The sequence below is a fragment of the Zingiber officinale genome, chromosome 9A (assembly GCF_018446385.1).
Source record: "Zingiber officinale cultivar Zhangliang chromosome 9A, Zo_v1.1, whole genome shotgun sequence".
Classification (NCBI taxonomy): domain Eukaryota; kingdom Viridiplantae; phylum Streptophyta; class Magnoliopsida; order Zingiberales; family Zingiberaceae; genus Zingiber; species Zingiber officinale.
This window is the reverse complement of record NC_056002.1, coordinates 57,386,308-57,414,307: the sequence shown is the minus strand read 5'-3', so window position 1 is coordinate 57,414,307 and position 28,000 is coordinate 57,386,308.

The window sequence follows — 28,000 nt, the reverse complement described above, 5'->3', positions numbered from 1 at the left end:
CCTCTTGTGTTTGGAATTCATACAAAAGAAAAACTAATATGATACGGAAAATAATTACTAGTTATACCTTCCTTTGTATGCAACAACCTCTTGATCTTCTTCCGTATTCCTCTTCTTATCCCGGACGTTGTGTGGGCAACGATCTACCAAGATGAGAACCACCCAAGTCCTTCTTCTTCCTCCTTGCAAGTTTCGGCCAAACCAAGAATCCTCCAAGGATGTAGAATTTCGGCCACCACCACCAAGCTCCAAGGGATGCAAGAAACAAAGCCTCCTTTCTCTCCTTCTTCTCCTAGCTAGAACCGGCCACCATCAAAAGCTCCAAGAGAAGGATGAAACCGACCACTAAAGAAGAAGAGAAGAGGAGAGGGAGAACCTCTAGGGCCGGCCACAACCAAGGAAGAAAAAAGAGGAAGAAATAGAATAGAGTTGTTATCCATGAAGGCCCCCCCCCCCCCCCCCCCCCCCCTTCTTTTATAATTCTTGGTCTTGGCAAACAAGGAAAATTTAAATAAAAACTTCCTTATTACTTTGTCATGAAAAGAAAATTTTAATTTGATTAAAATCAAATCCTTTTCTTAGATCATATGGTCGGCCACCTTCCAATCTCTCCTAACAAGCCAAGTTTTAATCTCAAAATTAAAACTTCTTAATTTGTTTCCGGAAATTTTTAAATAAAAATTTCTCTAATAATTTTTTCCTTCATGGTGGATTATAAAAGGAAATTTTATAAATTATAATCTTTCTTTTAAACATGTGGATGATTTCTAAAAGGGAAAGTTTTCTCTAAAATTAAAATCTCCTTTCAATCTACAAATAAGGAAAGATATCTAATCTTTTCTTAATCTTTTGTAGAAACTTATAAAGGAAATATTTAATTTTAAAACTCTCTTTTTAAATCATGAACATGGTTACAAAAAAGGAAAGTTTTCTTAAAATTAAAATCTTTCTTTCAATCTACAAATAAGGAAAGATATCAAACCTTTTCTTAGTCTTTTGTAGAAAGCTATAAAAGGAAAGATTTAAATTTTAAACTCTCTTTTAAAACTATAGAATCCACATAAGAAAATTTTTAAAAATAAAAATCCTTTTAATATGATGTGGTCGGCCACCTAAGCTTGGACTCAAGCTAGGGTCGACCACCACTTGGTTCATCCAAGGATTAACTTGGTCGGCCCCTTGCTTGAGCTCCAAGCAAGGTTTGGCCGGGCACCTTAGGATGAGTATAAAGGTGGGTATAGGTGGGTATAATACTTTATAAATAAGAGGCTACGGTAGGGACCGAGAGGAGGAATTGGTTTTGGTCTCCCGATGAAATTAAGCTTCCCGTGTTCGCCCCGAACACTCAACTTAATTTCATCAATAATAATTTATACCATTAAAGATTATTATTAAACTACCGCATCAATCCCAAATTACGTTTTGGGCTCCTTCTTATTATGAGTGTGTTAGTCTCCCTATGTTTAAGATGTTGAATGTCCACTAATTAAATGAGTTACTGACAACTCATTTAATTAATATCTTAGTCCAAGAATAGTACCACTCAACCTCATCGTCATGTCGGACTAAATCCACCTACAGGGTTTAACATGACAATCCTTATGAGCTCCTCTTGGGGACATTCTCAACCTAGATTACTAGAACACAGTTTCCTTCTATAATCAATAACACACACTATAAGTAATATCATTTCCCAACTTATCGGGCTTATTGATTTATCAAGCTAAATCTCACCCATTGATAAATCAAAGAAATAAATACTAAATATATGTGCTTGTTATTATATTAGGATTAAAAGCACACACTTCCATAATAACTAAGGTCTTGTTCTTTTATTAAATTAGTATAAAAAGAACTTACCTTAAATGGTCCTGCTCAGTACACTCAAAGTGTACTAGTGTAATTTAGCAGCCAAGATAAACTAATACATAATTACACTACGACTATTCCAATGGTTTATTCCTTTCCATCTTAGTCGCGAGTTACTGTTTATAATTTATAAAGAACCGATAACATGATCTTCTGTGTGTGACACCACACACCATGTTATCTACAATATAAATTAATTGAACAATTACACTTAGCATAAATGTAGACATTTTTTACCAATGTGATTCTTTATTTCAAAATAAATGTTTACAAAAGCTAGGCTTTTAGTATACACTCTAACAACAACAAGCCTTGCTTTGAAAGTTTCCACCTTCCCGTCTGTCCCTCTTCTTCTTTTGTAGATCCATTTACACCTAATGGCTTTTACACCATTTGGTGGTTCTACTAGCTCCCAAACTTTGTTAGAATACATAGATTCTATTTCTGAATTCATTGCTCTTTGCCAAGATGCTGCATCTTTATCTTAGAGTGTTTCTTCATATGTTCGGGGATCAGGTTCATATTTGCTTGGGATCAAGTCTGAAGACTCTCCCAAAAACATGAATCTTTCAGGTTGCCTTACAACCCTTCCACTACAACGAGGCACTACCTGAAGTTATGCATCATTTATGATACGTGTTGCAGTTTCTTGTGATATTTCATCTTGCAATATTGGTACTAAAGTAGGCGTGCCCTCTTTCATTTCTTCTAGAACAATTTCACTCATGGGTTAGTGGTTCATTATATAGTCCTCTTCTAAAAATCGGGCATTGGTGCTAACAATGACCTTCTGCTCTTTAGGACTATAAAATAAACTTCCTTTCATTTCTTTAGGATATCCTATAAATAAGCGAGCTTCTGTACATGATTCTAACTTAACTTATCAGCGTCTCCCTTCAACATATGTGCTGGACTTCCCCAAATTCTGTAACGACCACCCTTCTTACTACTACTACACTCTAAGGATGACCGTTACTTAACTACTAACTCTACTTAACCGGTGTGATCGAAACCACGAGGAATCCCTACCGAAAAATTTCGACAGAGTCTCCCCTGTACCGGTGACCTTAAACTGAGATACAAACACTATATACATCAGCCACAGGCGGCTGGAACATATATCAAACAACTCACGCAGTAATTTTAAAACAACTAGTGTAGTAAGTTGTACTAAATGTTTCTAGAAAACTTAAAATTTCGACAGAGTATCTGCTGTTCAGCGGGCTAAAATCCAATACATACATCACATGCATTTATAACATAACTATACTAACATAAACATATCAAAACTATAACTCAAGAAAGCATCAAAGTACTAACTTACTAACAATTACATCAAAGCATGCAATCTAGAACCAAAGATAATCTCATGGACCTAGAATAAATGATACAGTCTCAAATGTTTTCACCAAAACTCAAATAACTTAATAATGTTCCCAGATCTCTCCCACAGTTCAACATCACACACCATCCATCACGCATCTCCTTGTCTCCTTCCTCTTTATACTTTAGCTTTTCCTTTATCTGCGGTAGGAGGAAAAAAATAAATCTATAAGCGAAACGCTTAGTAAGTACTAAACTATCACACAAAAACTCGAAGTGCAAAGGATGCTCAAACTGAAATGCTAAAAAGAAAAGCTAAACATGCTCATCTATAGCAAAACACTAAAATAATCTGCATACTCATGATATAAGAATAAATCTGCATACTCATGATATAAGAATAAATCTGCATGCTAGAAATAAAGCTAATCATGCTCAATAAACTCATAAGGAAAGAAAATGAAACTAATACGGTATGCTTAGAATTAAAAGAGCTAATCTTGGCTAGTTCTAAACATAGGTGATACTTGTTTCATTTACTTATAGCTTTATACTTGAAATTAATTCTTAACTTTCTTCTTTTCTTTCTTGGGCCCAGGCTTTGTAACAACCACCCTTCTTACTACTACTCTCTAAGGGCGACCGTTACCTAACTATACTCTACTTACTAATGTCACTAACGCTATTAATAACATCAGTTAGATTTATCACGGCCCAGAGGAATTTCCTACCAAAAAATTTCGACAGAGTCTCCCCTGTACCGGTGACCAAATCCATAATACAAACAATATATACGCGGCCACAGGCGGCTGGAACACATTTTTCACAACCACGCAGTAATAAAATCACACTATAATCAACGAAAACTAGTCTAGCAATAAGAACTAAACATAACTCCAAGAGTAGGACATGATAAGCTACAAATACGAATCAAACTCAATCACAATCTCACAAAACTTCATAATAGTATTTAAGAAGAGAACTAAAACAAAAACTCTAAACCGATAGGTCCTGAAGATTTGCTAGCAAACTCTGGATCTCTCCATAGTCCAGTCATCACACACCTTCAGCACCACCACCACCCTGTCGCCTCCCTTTCATATCTTAGCTTTTCCTTTATCTGCAGTAGGAGGAAAAAATAAAACTATAAGCGAAACGCTTAGTAAGTACTAATCTATCTCACAAAAACTCGAAGTGCATAAAAATAATGCAACAATACTAAAACTGAAATGCTAAAAGCAAAGCTACATGTACTCATGGTATACAGAAATAAAACTGAATACTAAACATGCTCACTAACTGATAGGAAAATAATAAAACTACTACTGTAGGCTCAGAATTAAAGAAACTAACTTCTATTGATTCTAAGCATAATACTTATTTCATTTTCTTATATCTTTATACCAGAAATTAATCTTTTAATTTCTCTTTCACTTTCTTCTTCTTTTTCTTTTCTTTTCTTTTCTTCTTCTTTGGGCTCAGGCTTAGTACCATCTTTGTTTTACGCGCTCTCTAATAGTGACTGAGGTAGCGAGCCTCTAGTCCTATGAGGTAAAGACCTTGGTCTTACCAGGGCCAAGACCTTGGAATTGGTCACCTGGATTTGTTTAACGACAACCTTGGAAGTCGGGTACTAGCCTCTTACTTTAGTTTACTTGTTATCTCTTTTTAACTAGACCTTGGTCTTTTTCTTTACTCACACTTCTCATAATCCTTTATTAGAGCTTATTAGAATCCTGTAGATATATCTAATAAGTGTAAGATTACAACTAACCAAGCATGCTACATGAAAATAACACAAGGGAAGCAAATCTGAACTCTCTAAGCACGTTATAAAACAAGGTAAAGGAAAGCAAATCTGAACTTACTAATCATGCTATAAAATAGAGCAAAAGAAAGCAACTTTAAGCTTACTAATCATGCTATAAAATAGAGCAAAGAAAGCAACTTTAATCTTACTAACCATGCTATAAAATAGAGTAAAGAAAGTAACTTTAAGCTTACTAATCATGCTATAAAATAGAGCAAAGAAAGCAACTTTAAGCTTACTAATCATGCTATAAAATAGAGCTAAGAAAGCAACTTTAAGCTTACTAACCATGCTATAAAATAGAGCAAAGAAAGCAACTTTAAGCTTACTAATTATGCTATAAAATAGAGCAAAGAAAGCAACTTTAAGCTTACTAATCATGCTATAAAATAGAGCAAAAGAAAGTAACTTTAAGCTTTCTAAACATGCTGTAAAATAGGGCAAAAGAATGCAACTTTGAGCTTTCTAAACATGTTGTAAAATAGGGCAAAAGAATGCAACTTTGAGTTTCCTATACATGCTGTAAAATAGGGCAAAATAAACTAACTCTGAACTGTTATAACAAGGTTATTCTTGCCCTTAAAACAGTAACAAATAATCTATCCAAACTTACTAGTATACTAAGTTGTGCATGCTTATTTAGTGGAAAGGGAAAACTAACCGTGAAGGGTTGTTCACGTTCATGGAGGTAGCAAACAAAACCCGGAACTACCTACTATTAACTAAGGGCTGTTTATGCCCATTTGCTCGGTCAAAATAAGAAAATGAACTTGCTGGAATTTATGGCAGCAGGTGGACATACACGGATACTACAATCAAGAGCTAAACTTCCTCTATACAATTAAACTCAGACAATAAATAGCATGCTCAATAGGTAGGCTACAGAAGGTAAGGAATAAAAGGGAAAAACCCTAACTTATAGTCCTGTTCAATAGCAAACCCAAGCAAGAACTCACGGCACAACACTTTGCATGGTAAAATTTGGCACAGCAGCTTCTACAAAGAAACTCAAATAAAATTTTCCACACAACAACCCTAATTGATTGAAAAGGAAGGCCTAGCATAGTAAAAACCGAAACCCTATAGCCCTAACATGGCCAATTCGGTACAACAACTTTTAACATGCTTTTCTACTCGGCACAGCAAGATCCAGAAACAAGGAACAAAAAATCTGAAAATTCAGCCTACTCCTACCACAGGTGAGTAGAACTTACCCTTGCTTTTAGGACTTACAACCGGAAGGGGACAGCTAGGGCTTCACGGAGATGAGGACTTCGGCTTCTCCTTTGTGCTCACGCGTTCTCTTCGACGAGAGGAGCTCGGATCCGCAAGGTTCGCCGGAAGAAGACCTTAGTCGGCCGCCGGAGATGAAGCTAGGGCTTTGTATTTCTCCGCTCGGCAGAAACGGCGCCGTCGCACGCGAGAAGCAGAGGAGAAGAAAGGGTTTCGAGAGAAAATATCCCCTAATCCCTCTTAACTTATCCTTTATAACTAGGTCTAACTTTGTTCTTTACTATAACTTTTATATATCTCGCTTCATACTTATTAACAAACCACACGTAGCCCAGTTGGTTGGCTGTGTCCGGTTGGGTCAGGTTCGACCGGAGGTCTTGGGTTCGAGTCTCACCTTCAACAAATTTTTGGTCAAAACTTCTTTCTTTTGTAACCATACTAAACGACCTCCAAAAATTACATAAAAATACTCTAAAAATTTCTAAAAATCTCTAGAATATTTTAAAAGTGTTTCCAAATATTTTTATGGACTTTTAGAACTTGAAATAGGGAAAATTGGGTCGTTACAGGCTTAGTATCATCTCATGCGCGCTTTCTAATAGAGACTGAGGTAGCGAGCCTCCAGCCCTATGAGGGTAAAGACCTCGGTCTTACCAGGGCCAAGACCTCGGAATTGGTCACCTGGATTTGTTTAACGACAACCTCGGAAGTCGGGTTCTAGTCTCTTACTTTAATTTACTTATTATCTTTTCTAACTAGACCTTGGTCTTTTTTCTTACTTGTAGTTACCCATATTCCTCAAAAGGTTTAATAGGGCACATAATTATTCCACTAAAATACATGGCTATTCATCTTATTAAAATAGCAAAAACAACTAACTATATGCTTCAGATTAAAGAGCTATTAAAAGCTAACTAGCATGTATATGTATATGTATCAAAACAAGAAACTAGAAACTAAATTATAATTCAATACCGCTCATGTTCAAGAAATTCAAGAAACTAACACTGAGCATGTGTATCTAACAAGTAGAGAATTGCAACTAACTGAGCATGCTATAAAAATAAAGCAAGCAAATCAAACTACAAAATAAACTTAATAGCTGTTCATGTTCAAGAAATTCAAGAAACTAATACTACATACTTTAAATGAAGGATGTTCTTGCCCTTCTGAGTAGCAAGGAAAATGCTAAACTCATCCTAACTAAATAAAGGGTTGTTCTTGCCCTTTGAGTAGCAAGGAAAATGCTAAACTCATTCTAACTAAATAAAAGGAAAACAAGTCTGAACTCTCTAAGCATGCTACAATAAACATAACTCCAAGGAAAGCAAGTCTGAACTCTCTAAGCATGCTACAATAGACATAAATCAAAGGAAAGCAAGTCTGAACTCTCTAAGCATGCTATAAATTAGAGCAAAGCTGTGAAATTCTAAAACTGAATTGCATGTTGAAATGCAAAGGAAACTAAGCAACTGAAATGCAAGGAAACCAAACACTAGAATGCTAGATAAGGTAGCAAAATAAGCTAACTCCTAATCCTTATAACAAGGTTGTTCTTGCCCTTAAAACAGCAACAAACGATCTATCCAAACATACTAGTGTACCAAGTTGTGCATGCTCATTAAGTGGCAAGGAAAACTAAACTGTGCAAGGTTGTTCATGTTCATGGAGGTAGCAAGCAAAACCAAAACTGCATACTAATAATTAAGGGTTGTTTATGCCCATTTGCACGGCCCAAAGGAAGACAAACTTGCTGGAATTTATGGGCAGCAGGTAGACTTACAAGAATACAACATTTAAGTGCTAAAGGCATGCTTAAAACATAACTACATGCTGGAATTAGGGGTTGTTCGGGTTATCACAATTGAAACATGTCAATAATGAAACTCGAGGTTCTCATGCCAATAGGTAGGGTTGTTCGGCTTAACAAACAGAGCAAGGAAGGAGAAACTCTAACATATTATTCTACTCGGCACAGTAAAAACCGAAAGCAAGGAAATCATACACTGAGACATTATAAACATGTGAGTCATTTCCGTTTATGGCAGTAACCACAGAAACTACACCACATACTTGAAATCTAACTCATCTCCTACCCATGGCCTGCCCACAAAACCATAACCTAATCCGATCAAATCCCTTCCTTCTTCTTTGATTCACGGCAGCAAGCACAATCAGAAAAATTCTGTACAGCATGCTTTTAATTCAAGAGATACAAGGAAACATCCAAACAAATTCGGAGCAACTCCTACCACAGGTGAGTAGTACTTATAATGCTTTCTTGGACTTACTGCCGAAAGAGAAGAATTCTAGGGTTCAGAGAAGTGAAGGTCTCGGCGTCTCCTTCGGGTCCGCGTGCTCTCCTCGACGAGAGGGTCACGGTTGAGAGAAGATCGGCCGGAAGAAGCTTTCGCCGGCCGCCGAAGGGAGGAAACCCTAGGTTTCCTTCGTTTCTGCCCGAGAGCCATCGCACACCGTTCGCGAGCGAGAGAGGAGAAGGGATTTTAGGTCACGGGATAAAACCTAGGTTCTCTTCTTATAACTAGGGTTTTTATCATCTAACTACTGCTTAAGTATTATTCACTCTTTCCTTAATTAACACCGCCCGCCGACACACTTGGTTGACTACGTTTTCGCCCGAGTCTAAGGTAGTGGTTTCGAATCCTCAGCCGAGCGTTTTATTCCCCTTTTATTTTAACTGTTCCTAACTACTACTTAAATGTATTTCGTTCTATATTCATTCACAAAACGTTTGCAGAATAGTTGGCTGGCTGGATTCGGTTAAGGCTTGGTTCAGGTTCGAGGTCCACGGTTCGAATCTCGGCTTGGATATTTTTTTTGTCAAAACTTCTTTCGTTTAGTAAAAATATCAAACGACCTCCAAAAATTACATAAAAATACTCTCAAAATTTCTAAAAATCTCTAAAATATTTTAAAAGCATTTCCAAATATTTTTAAGGACATTTATAACTCGAAATAGGGAAAATTGGGTCGTTACAAATTCGAACATGTCTTAGACTAGATTTAGCCCATTCCACAGTTCTGTGGGAGTAGAGGATACTGATTTAGAAGATACTAAGTTCAGAATGTACGCTGTCATTTCCAGAGCATATCCCCAAAACGAATTTGGTAATTCAGAATAACTCATCATCGATATAACTATTTCCATAAGAGTCCTATTCCTTCGGTTCGCCACACCATTCTATTGGGGTGTACTAGGTGCAGACAATTGGGATTGAATCTCGGCCTCTGATAAGTAATTCCTAAACTCTCTTGAGAGGTACTCGCCACCACGATCAGATCGTATGGTCTTGATACTTTTACCATGACGTCTCTCCACATCAGCCTTGTACCCTTTGAACTTATTAAAGCACTCAGACTTGTGGCACATCAAGTAAATGTACCCGTATCTCGAATAGTCGTCTATAAAAGAGATGAAATATTCGAAACCATCTCTTGCCTGGATAGCTATAGGTTTACACAAATCAGAATGAACCAATTTCAACACATCTTTAGCTCTATACCCCTTAGCCTTAAAATGTCTCTTGATCATTTTTCCTTCCAAGTAAGACTCGTAGGTTGGAAAGTTTTCCACCACCAATGAACTCAAAAGTCCATCGGCTATTAACCTTTGAATCCTACTCAAGTTAATATGACCTAGCCTTAGATGCCAAAGATATGTTTGGTTCATTTCCGAAGGATGCTTTCTCTTATTAGAATTAGAAGATGTGTTATTAATTTTCATTTGTTGCATCGTGTGAGTTATTGGATTTAGAGTATACAAATTGCCAACCAATGCACCAGAACAGATAACCACTTTATTTTTCTTAATAACTACTTTGTCATCAAAAGAAACAGAATATCCATCCTCAAATAGTTTAGAAACTGAAATCAAATTCTTTCTAAAATTTGGTACATAAAGGCAATTTCTCACATAGGTGTTTTTAGTAGTCCCAATTGTAATGATTGGAAATAGGACTTGGACATTAAGGTAGACTGTCTTCTTAGAACTAAGAACAACATAGGTGTATTTAATTCATTAGTTGAAACATGTTTAGTGGTGTTATCTACCAGAACCTAGAGTGTAGATACAAGATGCCATTAGTCATATCTGTAATTCATTGCAGGGTTCCAGGAAACCCGACAACTAAATGAAAATTAAAACACTGTCCACATGGGCACTACTGTAAAAATGGTAGCTGTTGCAGTGGGAGATGTTTATCTTTTGATAAGAATAAAACATGGATTTTTGAGTAATTGTCTTTACGCACCAAGTTTAGAAAGAGCTAGTTTTCAGTTTCTAAACTATTCAAAGAATTTGATATTCTGCCTCTTTTAATAACAAAGTTGTTATTAAGAAAAAGAGGGAAGTTATCTGTTCTGGTACGTTGGTTGGCAATTTATAAATCCAATAACTCTTACGATGCAACAAATGGAAATTAGTAACACATCTTCTAATTTTAAGAGAAAGCAACCTTCGGAAATGAACCATTAATATCTTTGGCATTTAAGGCTAGGTTATATTAACTAGAGTAGGATTCATCGGTAGCTGATGAACTTTTGGGTTCATTAGTAGTGGAAATCTTTCCAACCTGCGAGTCTTACTTGGAAGGAAAAATAACCAAGAAGCTTTTAAGTCTAAGGGGTATGGAGTTAAAGATATGTTGAAATTGGTTCATTCTGATTTGTGTGATCCTATGACTATCCAGACAAGAGGTAGTATTGAATATTTCGTCTATTTTATAGACAACTATTCAAGATACAAATAAATTTACTTAATGTACCGCAAGACTAAGTACTTTGATTAGTTCAAATAGTACAAGGCTGATGCGGAGAAATGTTAAAGTAAAAGTCACTATGGTAAGAACGTAGTGGCAAGTACCTCTTGGGAGAATTTAGGAGTCACTTATCATAAGTAGGGATTCAATCCCAACTAACTGCATCTGGTACACCCCAACAGAATGGTGTAGTAGAAAGAAGGTAAAGGACTCTTATGGAATAATTAGATAGATGATGAGTTATTCAGAAAATTACCAAATTTGTTTTAAGGATAAAACTCTGAAAACGAAAGTGAACATAGTACCTTCCAAGTTAGAACTCTCTACTCATATAGAATTGTTGTATAGGTGAAAACCTATTTTGAAGCATATTCGGATTCGGGTAATCCAGCACATATGTTAAAGAGAGACTATGATAAGTTGGATAGGAGTTCACTTGTTTGAAAATTATCCTAGATAAACAAAAGTATGTTTATAGTCTTAAAAATCAGAAGGCTATTGTTAGCATCAATGACTGTTTTTAGAAAAGGACTATAAAATGAACCACGTGCTCATAAGTAAATTTGTTCTTAAGGAAATAATAAAGGACATGTCTAACCTAGTACCAACTGTACAAGATGAGATACCACAAGAAAACTGCAACACGTATCACAAATAATACACAATTGAAGAAAGTGCCCTGTCGTAGTGGGAGGGTTGTTAGGCAACCTAAATAGGTTCATGTTTTTGGATTCGATCCCTGGAGGACATGAACCTGATCACTGGTCATATGATGAAGTACTCCAAGATAAAGATGTAGCATCTTGGCAAAGAGTAATGAATAACACAATTAGAATATATGTATTCTAATAAAATCTGGAAGCTTGTAGAATCACCAAATGGTGTAAAAGCCGTTGGGTGTAAAAAAATAGGAAAAGAGGGATAGACAGGAAGGCAGTAACTTTCAAAGTAAGGCTTGATATGGGAGCAGAGAAATACGGCAATTTCTCACATAGGCAATTAGTTGCCGGGTTTCCTGGAAGAGTGATAAGCATAGGTGTTTTTCTGGACTCCACTATAGAAGCTGAGTATATGGCAAGCCTCTGAGATAGCCATAAAAGCTGAATGACTTAATTACCTCAAGATAGACTTAGATATGATTTCTAGTTTGTCCAAAGATTATTACAATTTATTGTAATAATAATGGTGCAGTAACAAACTCGAAGAAACCATGAGTCTATAAGGCAAGTAAACACAATAGAGCGCAAGTACTACCCAATACGAGAAATTGTATAACGAGGAGAAGTTGTTGCCGCCTAGATTGCTTCAGATGATAACCTAAGGTCCTTAAGGCAAGAGCTTTTTGAAAGGCATGGGAATCAGATGTATGGCAGCAAATATGGCAGCTTAGTCTTTTAGTATAAGTGGGAGATTGTTAGAGTGTATACTAAAAGTCTAACTTTTGGTATAAACATTTATCTAGAAATAAGAATCACATTGGTCAAATATCTACATTTGTGATAAATGTAGTTGTTCAATTAATTTATATTGTAGATAACATGGTGTGTGGTGTCACACACAGAAGATCATGTTATCAGTACCTTATAAATTATAAACAGTAGCTCACGACCATGATGGAAAGGAACAAACCATTGGAAGGTCGTAGTGTAATTAGGTGTTAGTTTATCTTAACTATATAATTACACTAGTACACTAAGAGTGTATTGAGTAGGACCATTAGAGGTCGTTTCTTTTATACTGACTTTATAAAGGGACAAAGACCTCAGTTATTATGGAAGTGTGTGCTCTTAATCCTAATATAATATCAAGCACATATATTTGATATTTATTTCTTTAATTTATCAATGGGTGAGATTTAGTTTGATGAATCAATAAGCCCGATAAGTTGGAAAATGATATCACTTATAGTGTGTGTTGTTGATTATAGAAGGAAACTGTGTCCTAGTAATCTAGGTTGAGAATGTCCCCAAGAGGAGCTCATAAGGATTGTCATGTTAAACCCTGCAGGTGGACTTAGTCCAACATGACGATGAAGTTGAGTGGTACTACTCTTGGAGCTAGATCTTAATTAAGTGAGTTGTCAGTAACTTACTTAATTAGTGGACATTTGTTATCTTAAACACAGGGAGACTAACACACTCATAATAAGAAGGAGCCCAAAATGTAATTTGGGATTGGTGCGGTAGTTCAATAATAGTTCTTTAGTGGAATGAATTATTATTGATGAAATTAAGTTGTGTGTTCGGGGCGAACACGGGATGCTTAATTTCATCGGGAGACCAAAACCAATTCCTGCTCTCGGTCCCTATCGTAACCTCTAGTATATAGAGATTTATACCCACCGCATACCCACCTTCTTACCCATCCAATGGGGTCGGCCAAGCTAGCTTGGAACCTAAGCTAGGGTCGGCCAAGACCAAGTGGATGAGCCATGTAGGTGGCCGGCCAAAGCTTGGGTCCCAAGCTTAGGTGGCCGGCCACTAGAATATTAAAAAGGATTTTTATTAAAATTATTTCTTATGTGGATATCATGATTTTAAAAAAGAGTTTAAAAATTAAAAATTTTCTTTTATAGTTTTCTACAAAAGATTAAGAGAAGAGATTAATCTCTTTCCTTATTTGTAGTTTAAAAGGATGGTTTTAATTTTTGGTAAAAACTTTCCTTATTTGTTGATTAAAGGAGGATTTTAAATTTTAAGAAAACTTTCCTTTTTAACCATGTTCATGATTTAAAAGAAAGTTTAAAAATTAATAATTCTCTTTTATTAGTTTCTACAAAAGATTGAGAAAAGATTTGATATCTTTCCTTATTTGTAGATTAAAAGAGATTTTAATTTTTAGAGATAACTTTCTTTTTATCCACATGTTTAAAAGAAAGATTTTAATTTATTAAATTTCCTTTTTATAAACCAATCATGAAGGGATTAAATTATTGGAGAAATTTTATAAATTTCTGGAGATAAATTAGGAAGTTTTAATTAATTAAAACTCTCCTTGTTTGTAGCTTTTATGTGGCCGGCCAAATAAAATTGAGAAAGAAAATTATTTTAATTAAATAATTTTTCCTTTTCAATGGAAAAAGAATTAAGGGAATTTTTATTAAATTTTCCTTATTTGCTAGGATCAAGGATTATAAAAGAGGGGGTAGAGGAGGCTTCAAGGCTAACGACTCTGTTCTATTTTTCTCCCTCTTTTCCTTGGTGGTGTGGCCGGCCCTATTTCTCTCCTCTCCTCTTGTTGGCCGAAACTTATCTCTTGGTGGAGCTTTTGTTAGTGGCCGGATCAAGGAAGGAGAAGAAGGAGAGAAAGCAAGCCTCGTTTCTAGCATCCCTTGGAGCATGGTGGTGGTGGCCGAACCTCTTCATCCTAGAAGATGTTTTGATGGCCGAAACTTGCAAGGAAGAAGAAGGTGATTGGTGGTTTCTCATCTTGGAAGAACGTTGCCCACACAACGTCCGAGGTTAGAAGTGGAATACGGTAGAAGATCAAGAGGTCTTTCTAAAAGGTATAACTAGTAATTTTTCTTTCCGCATCATACTAGTTATTTTTGGAAATAATACCAAATACAAGAGGCATGCGATTCTAGTATTTTGAATATGTTTTTCGATGTTGTGTTCTTTTGTTTTTTTCCCTTGTGATTTGATTGTTCTTTTCGGTTAACCTAAAGTTATTTTAGGAAATTAAATATTAGCTTTCCATAAAAGGTTTTGTCTAGTCGGTGGTGGTTGCTCCCATATCCAAGAAGGCCATGTGCCTCGCCACGTCAGTACTGGGAACCAATTATGGAAATTAATATTTAATGGAATTAATAACTTAAGGTGATTTGGGTCGAACGTGTTAAGTTCCGCAGGAGACCCAAGTCAAAACCTAAAAGAACAAATAGATTAAGTTTTGGATCAAACGTGTTAAGTTCCGCAGGCGATCCAAAATTTAATTTAAAAGAACACATGGTAGCTAGGAAAAGGTTCAGACCTTTGTACAAATTTTTTTATACAGTGGAACCTCTAGGTTTTTCGAGTAGCAACCAACAAATGTGACCTAGCCTTAGATGCCAAAGATATGTTTGGTTCATTTCCGAAGGATGCTTTCTCTTATTAGAATTAGAAGATGTGTTATTAATTTCCATTTGTTGCATCGTGTGAGTTATTGGATTTAGAGTATACAAATTGCCAACCAATGTACCAGAACAGATAACCACTCTATTTTTCTTAATAACTACTTTGTCATCAAAGGAAACAGAATATCCATCCTCAAATAGTTTAGAAACTGAAATCAAATTCTTTCTAAAATTTGGTACATAAAGGCAATTTCTCAAAATCAATGTTTTATTCCTATCAAAGGATAAATAAACACCTCCCACTGCAATAGCCGCCACTTTCGTAGCATTACCCATGTAAACGGTGATTTCCCCTTCATGTAGTCGTCAAGTTTCTTGGAACCCCTACAATGAATTGCAGACATGATCAGTGGCTCCCGTATCTACACACCAGGTACCAGTAGATAACACCACTAAACATGTTTCAACAACTAATGAATAAGATACACCATTATTATTCTCATTTTTGAGAGGGCAGTCCACCTTAGTGTCCAAGTTTTGTTTCCAATCAATGTAATTGAGACCAGTAAGTTTGTTCTCTTTCAATATAACAGTAAGGGGATTGAAGGTCATCCTAAGAATCACAAAATATTTGGTCAAGACTTTAGAATTTAAAATAATATTGATTCCTCAAACAATATTATTTAAATTCACCAACACCTCAAACATTGTGAATTTTTTGTATGCCACGTTAGTGTGGATGTATACAAAATCAAACATTTATAAGAGGAGGATTTTACCCATTAATTATCTTGTCAACCTAACTTTATGACAAATAAAATTACCTCAAACACCATAAATTTTGTATGTCATGTTAGTGTGGACATATACAAATTCAATCATTTGTAAGAGGAGAATTTTCCCATTAATTTTATTATCTTGTCAACCTAACTTTATGACAAATTAATAGTTGATTTTTCTTCGGTCACACAAATAATATCAGTAACTCCGATGGGGAGGATACTATTAAATGTGCCTAATTGTATATCATTAATTGATACTTAGTCCATTAAATAGGATTGTGCCCCTTCAGTTGGAGAAGATCTCACGCTCCTAAATAATTTCCTATAACCATCCAATAAGGAAGTTTGATCTAGTGATCCACAAACAAACTCATCCGTTGTGGAGGAAGACACTTAGAGCCAACACGCAAGTTTGAATGCATCACTTACAAACCAGTAATGGAGATCGTGGAATTTAAATAAAATTCCTCTTCCACTTAGTTATTTAGAGACGAGGAATTTTAACATGCACATAAGCACACAAACACAAGCACATCACAACATAAAAGACAATAAATATGAAAACTAATTTTCCAACTATTATGACCTCTTCCAATGCTGTCCTCTGTATACCACCAACTCTAGCCGCCAAAGGGTTTACGTTGTCGCATCCATCATACTTCCTTTTCCACTGCACCTCCGGTGCTCAATTAGTACCATGCCTCGCAAGGATACGATCCGCGACAAAAATAAAATTTTACATTTATCGATCATATATTCTACGAAGGAATGTATATGTAATCTAGATCGAACAGAATGTAAAATCCTAATAACTAATACAGCTCCTTCTGTATTTAATAATTACAATCATGCACATACATAAAATGCCCTCGACATGTCCGAGGGTCCAATCACACACAATCACAATAAGTCATAATAGTTGGAGTCTGCAACCATAAAGTTAATCTATTTATACATCCTACTATTATCCTGCCTAAACTTATGTATGAAAAGTTCATAATTAACTGAATACTAAACACACAGAGGGAAAAACCTAGCTCCAATACCAATTGTTGGTTACTATTCGGAATACCGTTCTAGTTCCTCTGTACAAAAATTTGTACAAGCATAGAATTATCCTAGCTACCCATGTGCTCTACTGAAGTTAAATTTGGATTGCAAACGATGCTTAACATTATTAATCAAAATTGTCCTTCAAAAGTTAAACTTGGATTGGAAACGATACTTAACATTTTTACTCCAAGTTTAACCGATGTGATATTCCTAAGTTAAGCTATATTACAGAAGATGATTAAATATATATTTCAAAGATCGACTTCCAGGTTAAACATGGCGAGGCACTAGGCCTTCTTGGGTATGAGATCATCCACCACTTCCTAGATAAAGTCTTTCAAAGAAATTCGATGTTTAAACTTCTTACAGTGACCCTCGGTTTAACTAAAGAGACCACAATAAAAACACAAGATCGAAACACAAAATCGAAATACAAAATCGATAGCACGAAATGGAAACATAAAATCGCTAGCCTCTTGTGTTGGTATTTCAGAATTCATGCAAAGAAAACTAACTAATTAATTCGAAGCGGAAACCATTAATTAGTTATACCTTTCTTTGTAGCTAAAGACCTCTTGATCTTCTGTTGTATTCCTCTCATTCTCTTAGACATCGTATGGGCGACAATCTACCAAGATAACTCCACCCGAACCACTTCTTTGTCTCCAAGAAACTCAAGCCACCAAGGGATGCCAAAATAGGAAATTTCTTTCTTCTTCTTCTTCCCCTCTAAACAACCGGCCACCAAGGATCTCTTCTTTTCTTTTCAAGTTTTGGCCATCAAGATGAGATAGATGCCAACCTTAGAAAGAAGAAAGGGAAGAGAAGAAGATGGTGACGCCGGCCTAAGAGAAGAAACAAAGTGAGAAGAGGAAGAGAGAGCACCGTCCATAAGGAAGAGAAGAGAGGAGGCAAGGCTTAGGTTGTATATCTCATGAGGCACCCTCTCCTCTTTTATAATCCTTGGTCATGGCAAAAAAAGAAAGTTTTAAACATAATTAAAACTTCCTTATTTATGACCTCCACCTTTTAGAAAAGGAAATTTTAACAACAATTAAAATCTCTCTCTTTTAAATTTTCTACTGTACATGGCAACAAAAGGAAAGTTTTAAAATTAATCTCTCTCTTTTAAAACATGTAGACAACTACAAAAAAGGAAAGATTAATTAAAACTTCTCTTTGTAAATCATAGTTACAAAAAAGAAAAGTTTTATCAAAAATTAAAATCTCTCTTTTAGATAACTACAAATAAGGAAAGATTTTAACAAAATTAAAATATCTCTTTAATACTTTGTAGATAGTTATAAAAGGAAAGATTTAAAAAATTTAAAACTCTTTTTTAAAACCATGAGGATGGATATAAAAAGAAATTTTTAACACAAAAATAAAAACTCCTTTTATTCTTCATGTGGTCGCTAAAAAGGAAAGTTTTAAACAAAAATTAAAACTTCCTTTTAACTTATGTGGCCGGCCACATCTTGGATACCAAGATGTGCTTGGGGCCGCCCTGTAACACCCATGAATTTTTATAAATACATGAGTATTATTCTCATTAAGAGCATGGAAATAAATAAAAAGGATAAGAGAAAAAGAAGAGTAAGAAACAAAATAAAAATAAGAGGTAAGAGGTGGAGGCCAAGGATTGAACCTCGAACCTCCCACCAATAATAGGGAAAGATTAATGGCATGATCACCACTAGGATAGAGAGTAACATATGCCTAGTAAGGAATAAAAATATTAGTTAAAGGAGAGAAGGAAAAAAATAAAGTAAAGAGCAAGAGAAAACCAAATTGCTCACCTCTTCACCCTCTTGGTTAAGAAAAGGAACAAGAAGAAGGCAAGTTGTCTTCCTCACCCTTCCCTCTCCTCATTTTCGTGGGAATCAAGAGAGGAGTAATGGATGAATTAAGGGAAAGATTAATGAAGGCATAAATTCCTCTCATGATGAATAAATAGAAAAATGAGAAGTAAATCTCTCATTTTCCTCATTCTTCCTCCTCCTTCCTCCCTTTTCTTTTCTTCACCGAGACTAGGAGATCCTCCCACTCTTTGATCCGAGCACTAAGTCAAGTTCTTCTCCAAGGAAGCTAATTTCCAAGAAGAAATCTTCAAGTTCTAGCCCTCCCAAGCAAAGGAAATCAAAGGAGGCACAAGAAGAAGAACCTTCTTCCTTCCTTAACAACTAGAACACTTTCCTCCTTAAGAAAAACCACAAGCGAAAGGGTGTAAGTTCCCCTCACCTGTGGTACAATAGCTATGTGATTGTTATGTAAAAATATTTCTTAAAAATCTATGGTTGTTTCATGAGGGTTTCGGCCAAACAAAGAAAAAGAAAGAGTTTAAAGAACCTTGAAAACCAACTAAGATATGTTCATGATGTTGCTTATGTTATGTACCTTATGGTAGGAGGGTTAAACTAATATTTTCATGCTAGAATGTTTGGTTAGAACATAAATTTATGAACTTAGATTTTCGGCATAGAAGGAACAAAAGAACTAGAAGAGCTCTAAACCTAAACCAAGCATGTTCCCTTATTCTTATGATGTGTACCTCATGATAAATGGTGTTGTTAATGTTTTTACACCTAGTATGTCAAGTTAAACTGGATTCCATATTCATGTACATTCGGCCATGATAGAGTTGGGGGCCTAGAAGGGCTTTAACCTAAAAATTTAAGCATATTATGATTCTCATAAGACAAGATATGAAGCTAATATGACATGTCATGATCTTAGGTTAAGTTGAACAATATTTCTTATGTATATGATGGTTCGGCCATTTTATGTAACGCCCACCCTTCTTACCCAACCAAAGGTGGCGCTACGTTCTTATACTACTTACGTACATGCTTTAGTTATAACAGCGGAAGAATAAAAACTTTAAAGAATTTAATTTATTAAGCATAATATCACATATTCTGATTTGTTCAAATGTGCATATATTGAACTTATAACTAAAAATATTAATTTGTCCGAATCGTCCTAGCCGAGCCACCACCACACACATCACTATCTGCTCCTCCTGCTGCTCCGTTGTACATCCAGCTTTCTCTTTTATCTGCGGTACAAGGAAAGTAAGCTATGAGCACTCATGGCTCAGTAAGTTCCTTTCCTACTCACTAAAACCGAGAATCATCGTATATCAAGAATGGATCAACATATCATCGTCTCAACTAATCATAACATAACATATCATTCTATTCAAACATATCATGCATATTTCTTATTCACATATCATTTCATAGAAGCATGAATATCATATCATAAAACAAATAAATCACAAGCATGAGACATACAAGGGCATCATATTCATATCATAATATCACATGACATTATATCATATCATCATATAATTCAAGCACATATGAATGTAGGCAATGCATCGTGAATTTGAAACTTATACTTAATAGTACTTGAAATTAATATCATCATCATTTGGGATCCCGGTTTGTACCACATACATAATGCGTAGGTCCAAGGTAGCAAGTCTTGAGCCCTACCATGCATATATACTAGGCCCGAGTCTTACTCCATCGACCTAGGGCACTCAAAGGCCCATTACTGACGAGGCCCGAGTCTTACTCCATCGACCCCGGGGCGTTTACGGAGCCCACCCTTGGTACAAACCATAAAAATAACTTATCATGCATAACTATCATATCATGTCCTTAACAATCTTTCATGCATTTATTCTTTTTCATTTCTTTTCATTATGTATAGCATTTTCTATGCTATCACATAACATAACTTCATTTCTTTTCATTATGTATAGCATTTTCTATGCTATAACACATCATGGCATATTTCATAATATAACTTCATTATGCATATCATTTCGTAACTAAAGCAATCATGCATTCTAACTTATTATCATATCATTTTCATACAGCATGGCATAGACATATTTAATTTTTGTTCTAGGGTTTCTAGGGCATCTATCCCTTCATGGCCGAACACATAATGATTCATTTAGGTCATACAAACATGTATCACATTCACACATTATCAAGTTTTCATAAGAAGTACTTTTAACCCCTTAGGTTTCATTTCCAAGGCCTCTAGGTCCTTTAAACCTTACTTGGCCGAAATTCATAGAATATAAACTTCCTTTAAGTGGCCTAAAGCATGGGAAACCTAAGTAAATTTCATAGCAAGATTTACTAAGAACATCATACACAAGGTTGGATCATAAACAAGGTAGGACTCTTGTGATCTTACATGTCATAAATCATGTAACTAATTTTCTATATTCCAATTAAACATGAGAGCATTAATCATCTTTCATAACATAATATCACAGAGGTCATTGAGCATATTAGAATTTTGTTTAAGCTTCTCTAAACTATCACCTTACCATGGCCGAAATATTAAGAGTAAGGTTCATGAGTTTCTTTCAACATACAAGTATACAACTCTTAAGAACTTTATATCATGTCATATAAGCATAGTTATTTTAAATTCAAGGTCCTCCTAACCCTAAATTCTTTCTTGGCCGAAACATGAGAGTGGGGTTCTTTTGGTTCCAATCAACTTCCAAGCAAGAAAACCATAGGAAGGTCCTTAGCATTTCATAGAGGGAAACTTGCACTAGTTTGGTTAGACAATAATTTTCCTAACCTATTTACAATATTTTGGATTGAAATTCTAGGGTTACATACACCTCTGATCATGCATCATATATGTATACAAACATAGGGGAAAACTTTCTTTCAAGGCATAGAAAAAGAATCCGAAAATCACATGAAAGCCTTGTACCGCAGGTGAGGGGAAGCTTACCTTCTTTGCTTAAGTTTCCTAAAGTTGAGAACTTGCTTGTGGACCTTTCTTCCTTGCTTGCTTTGCTCGGCACCAATGGAGGAAGAAGTGGCTAGGTCTTTTGGTGGAGAGGAGGAGGAAGAAGAGGAGGCTTCTTCCTCTTGTGTTGCTCGGCAACAAAAAGAAAGAAAGAAGGGGGAGAGTTGTTGCTCTCGGCAACAAGAGGAAAGAGGGAGGAAGAGTGCTCGGCACAAATGGAGGAGAGGAGGAGAGTGAGTTGAGGATGAAGCCCCCCCCCCTCCATGCCTATTTATACTAAAGTGAGGGGAGGAAAACTTGACTTGATTCATCCTCCTCATTTACTTCTCCTCTTAATGAGAAAGAATATGCTAGAGAAATGCTTCTTGAGTTTCTCTCTTTTCTTTCTCTTAATTTCTCTCCTTTCTTTCCTTTAATTATAATTCCCATCTCTCCTTTTACAATATTCACTCCTATCACACTTGGTTAACACATGCATGCATCCACAAGAGAACCAAGGATCAAATCCTTCTCCTAACATATTTTTGTACAAAATAATTCATGTATATGCATTATGCATAAATATTTCATACATGCATATATAATATCTCATATCTCTTTTGTTTACATTAATTCCTTACATTATAAATCATGTATAGAACTTTATATTCTCAACTTTATTTTCTTTCATAAAGTTTTTAATCATCTAAATCCTTCCCATCGTAACATTCAATGTAGACTATCTACACATTCTTTTCATTACATTCGTACTCTCATTGCCCTTACTTTATCTAGGCTTTTTAGGGGTGTTACATTTTAAGACTTGAACCCTAGGAAAGTTTAAATCAAGTCTAAGATACTTATGATCTACTTGATGAAGAGATATGAAATAAATCAATGTTCACATGTTGCTTGAAACTTGAATCCTTGTTCTTTAGCATTCGGCCACAATTGTTTTTAAGACCTAGGATGCTTAAATTTCTAAACTAAGTGGTCCATGTTATTCTTTGAAATGAATGCTAGGAAAGTTCTTATGGTCTTCATGCTAATATGCCACTAGAAACTTAATTCCCATGCTTACAAGATTTGGCCACATTAGGTTAAAAGGCTTGAGAAGCTTGAAACTTAGACTAAAAGTACTTATGGTGATTCTCATGATATGTATTGATATATTAGTATGAAGATCAACCTTTTCATGTTGCTTGTAACCTAGAAACATGTTGCTAGGGTTTCGGCCATGTTAGGGTTAAAGGCTTAGAGAACTTGGAACCTAAATCAAATATGCTCAAGTGGTTTCTTATGGAATATAATATGAAAAGTGTTAGGGTTGTTCATGCTTATATGTTGTTAATAACCCAAAAAGGGGCTTAATGAGTTTCGGCCAGGTTATGAAAAGGGACCTAGAAAGCTTGGAACCTATACCTAACATGCTTAAGATGCCTCTTATGTCATAAGAAATGATAGATGTTTAGGGTTCACATGTTCTTTTGTTGCTTGATAACCTAAACCATCTCTACATGTTTCGGCCACCACTTGTTACTAGGGTTAGAGACCTAATTGTGTTCTTTCATGAACTTCACATGCAATGTTTTATGATATGTGGAGAGTATGACATGCTGTGATGTTCATTTATATATGTTAGGTCCTATTCATGACATGCTGTGTGCTTGATTTTATGATATGTTATGTGCTCATTTTCATGATATGCTGTGTGCTAAATTTCATGATATGCTATGTGCTTATTTTCATGATATGTTGTGTGCTAAATTTCATGATATGCTATGTGCTCAAGTTCATGATATGCTGTGTGCTTAAACTCATGATATGCTATGTACTCAAATTCATGATATGCTATGTGCCTAAACTCATGATATGCTATGTGCTCAAATTCATGATATGCTATGTGCTTAAACTCATGATAGGTTGTATGCTTAATTATGCATGTGTTCATGATATGTTGTGTGCTCAAAATCATGATATGCTGTGTGCTCAAAATCATGATATGCTGTGTGCTCAAATATACATGCTTTAAGCTATGCCTAAAAGAGTTGCTTCCCTATAAGTGGGATCAAGAGCACTCTTCATGATATGAATATGACATGAGTAATATGGACTATGTAAATATGACATGCTATTTTACTTTTAAGGCTTGTACCAAGGGTGGGCTCCATAAGCGCCCCGGGGTCGATGGACTAAGAAACGGGCCTCGTTAGGGATGACCTCCTAAGTGCCCCTAGGTCGATGGACTAAGAAACGGGCCTAGTATATGCCTTGTAGGGTTCAAGACTTGCTACCTTGGACCTACTAGGACGCGCGCATTTATGTACGTGGTACAAGCCAGGATCCCCTCTTATGTTGAGATTATGTTTAAGTATCTATACTATACGTTTTAAACAAGACATGATGCATGTTTTAAAAGTTCACCTTGCATATACTTTATGAATATGCCATGATGAGTATGATGATCATGTTATGTTATGCCATGCTACCTTGTGTTTATGCCATGATTATGCCATGATATCTATGATTGTGCTCATGATACGTATGATGATCATGTATGATATGCTATGATGCTTTATGCTTTGATATATGCTTTGTGATTGTTGACATGCTATACGGATTTTGTGAGTAGGAAAGGAACTTACTGAGCCATGAGTGCTCATAGCTTACTTTCTTGTACCACAGATAAGGGCAAAGGTTGGATGAACTAGGGGAGCAGTAGGAGGGGCTAGCAAGATGTGTGGGGTAGTGACTGGCTAAAGAAGAAAAGACCTGCTTTCATTAAATATGAATTGTGCTTAGTTGATATTATTTTATGATTGTAACTCCATGACATTTTATCATGTTAATTCCTATATGTCTTGAAATAATGTAAAGTATGACATATGGATTCTATGTTTCAAAAATTTACAAGTAAGACTTCCGCTGTAATAAGTTATTAAATTGATAAGTATGGTAAGTAACCCCCGTCGCCTTAGCAGTAGGGGCGGGGCGTTACACGCCCACCTCTTGGGCTCCAAATAATGCTTGGCCGGCTCCCTTTGCTCCAAGCAAGGATGCGTCCGACCCATTACTTGGGTAAGAAGTGACTTTGTGGATACAAGGCTTTATAGAGGCTGCAACAGGGACCGAGAGGAGAAATTGATTTTGGTCTCCCGATGAGCTTGAGCTTCCTGTGTTCGCCCCGAACACCTAACTCAAGTACATCAATAATAACTCATATCACTAAAGAGTTATTATTGAACTACCGCACCAATCTCGTATTACATTATGAGCTCCTTCTTATTATGAGTGCGTTAATCTCTCTGTATTTAAGATATCGAATGCCCATTAATTAAATGAGTTACTAACAACTCACTTAATTAATATCTAGCTTCAAGAGTAGTACCACTCAACTTTATTGTCATGTCGGACTAAGTCCACCTGTAGGGTTTACATGACAATCCTTATGAGTTCCTCAAGGGGACATCATCAACCTAGATTACTAGGACACAGTTTCATTCTATAATCAATAACACACCATATAAATAATATCACTTCTCAACTTATCAGACCTATTGATTTAACGAACTAAATCTTACCCATTGATAAATTAAAGAAATAAATATTAAGTATACGTGCTGTATATCATGATTAAGAGTACGCACATCCATAATAACTGAGGTCTTGTCCTTTTATGTAGTCAGAATAAATAAAACAACTTTAAATGATCCTGCTTAATACATACATAGTGTACTAGTGTAATTTTATAGTCAAGATAAATTAATACCAAATTACACTACAACCATTCCAATGATTTACCCCATTCCATCTTGGTTGTGAGTTACTATTTATAATTTATAAGGAACTGATAACATGATCTTCTGTGTGACACCACATATCATGTTATCTACAATATAAATTAAATGGACAACTGCATTTAACATAAATGCAGACATTTGACCAATGTGATTCTTATTTCAAAATAAATGTTTACAAAAAGTTAAGCTTTTAGTATACATCCTAACAAGATGGAATAACGATTATTTCGGAGGTTGGTTTTCACAGAGGAAGTTTTGAGAATACAAGAAATTGCCAAAATGTAGAGACGTCGTCTCTAAGTTTAATTGAATAAAATTGATTCAAAATAAAAGATAATCCCCTAACATCAACTAAACAAAGGGCCAATAGTCTTAAAATCCTAACAATGCAAAAGATGAAAATAACCCTAAAACAATGACAAAAATTGTTTGGAGCCTCCGAAAAGACTTTAAATGCTATTTTTTTGAGCCAAAAATTAGGTCGTTACGGGTTACACCTAATAATCAATTGTAGATTAATGAACGAGATTCGATTTGATATATTATGTTTTCGTAACTCAACTCGAGTTAAAATTTATGATCTTTTAAAGCTTGGATCCTCCTACATCAAATTTTAAAGTAATTTTGACCTAGTTAAAATGATTTTGATCAAATTTTAATAATTTTAATAAAGTTGATAAAATATTATTTTTAATGTAATTGTTTTATAGTAAATTTGATTAAGTTGAATTACGGATGTAATCGAACACATCCCAATCAAATAGTAGGAGGCTCGAGTTCAACTCGAGTTTGATTTGAGCTTTTAATTCTTAAGCTCAAGCTCGATTCATAATTAGTAAAATTAAATAGCTCGTGAACGACTCAAGCTCGATTCAAAAATAATTCATTTAAAAGTTAAACGATGTTAGTTTGAGCTCATTTAAGATATTATTATATTTAATTTATGTATATATCTTAATGAGCATGTTTGTGAGCCTGTTAACAAATATGTTCACAAGCATCTAAATGAATATATTCACGAGTTTACGAACCAAATACTATTAAGCTCGAACTTGACTCGATAATATTTTTGAGTTCGAAATCAAGCTCGAGTTCAATATATTAATTTAATCAAACAGACTCGAATGAATTTTTTTTTAGAATTGAAACCTGAATAGTTCAAGTATGACTTAACTTATTTATACCTCTAAGTTGAATTAATTTATTTTTACGATATTTTAGCAGTTATGGTGTTATATGTTATGGTAGTCACCATATGTTGCTTATTACTATATTTAGGGGGCATTTGGTTAAGAGGAATAGGAGTGGGGAATGAGAATGAGAATCATTGATTGCCATTGTTAATGTTTGGATTATAGGAATAGGAATACAAATAAGCGAATGAATCCTTGAAATTGGGTAATGACTCATTCCCATGTACCTCCCATTCAATGAGCCATTACCCTATTTTCATCAATCAAAATATTTCCTTATTTCAAAAATACCCTTGACCTAAAACTAAAATTTTCTCCCTTAATATCAAATCTCAAAATATATTTATTTATTTTTTCTTTCATATCACTTCTCTCTCCTTGTTCTCTCTCATCATTTTATCACACACTTTCTCTCTCCTTAATCTCTCCTATCACACTCTCTTTCCTCTTTTTTCTCATTACACTTTCTCTCTCATCATACTTTCTCTCTCCTCAATCTCTTTCATCACACTCTTTTCCTTTTTTTTCTCATCATACTTTCTCTCTTCTCAATCTCTCCCATCACACTCTCTTTTTTCTTTTTTTTTCTCATCTCACTTTCACTCTCATCACACTTTCTCTCTCCTCAATCTCTCTTGTCACACTCCCTCTTTTTTTTCCTCAACATACTTTCTCCCTCATCATACTTTATCTCTCCTCAATCTCTCCCATCACATTCACTGTTCTCTTTTTTCTCATCACACTTTCTCTCTCATCATACTTTCTCTCTCATCACACTCTCTCTCCTTTTTTTTATATTTTCTCTCTCTTCATCCTCTCACATCATACTTTCTCTCACATCATACTTTCTCTCACATCATATTTTCTCTTTCATCTTCTCTTATCATGCTCTCTCCTATCACACTTTCTTTTCTCATCCGCTCTCATCACACTTTCTCTCTCATCATATTTTCTCTCTCATCATTCTCTTTCATCATATTTTTCTCTCACATTTATTTTTCTCTCACATCTAATTTTTTCTCTTATTTTCTTTTAAGGGTAAAAAAGAAAATTTTGATTTATTTTGATAGAAAATATGCAAGTAACCAAATATTGCTTTTAAGAGGGATATCCATGCTCATACCCATTTTCATTCCATAATACAATGATTCCCATTCCGATTTCTATTCATAGAAAAGAATCAAACGCCCCTTAGTGTTATAATAAGAATATTTCTGAGATAGAAAATATATTAAAGTGCTCTTTTGATTTTTTTTAATTACTTTTTGACTGCGCTAAAAACTTAGAGTACTCTTTTACCAAATAAATTCATTTATTTTTATTTTAATT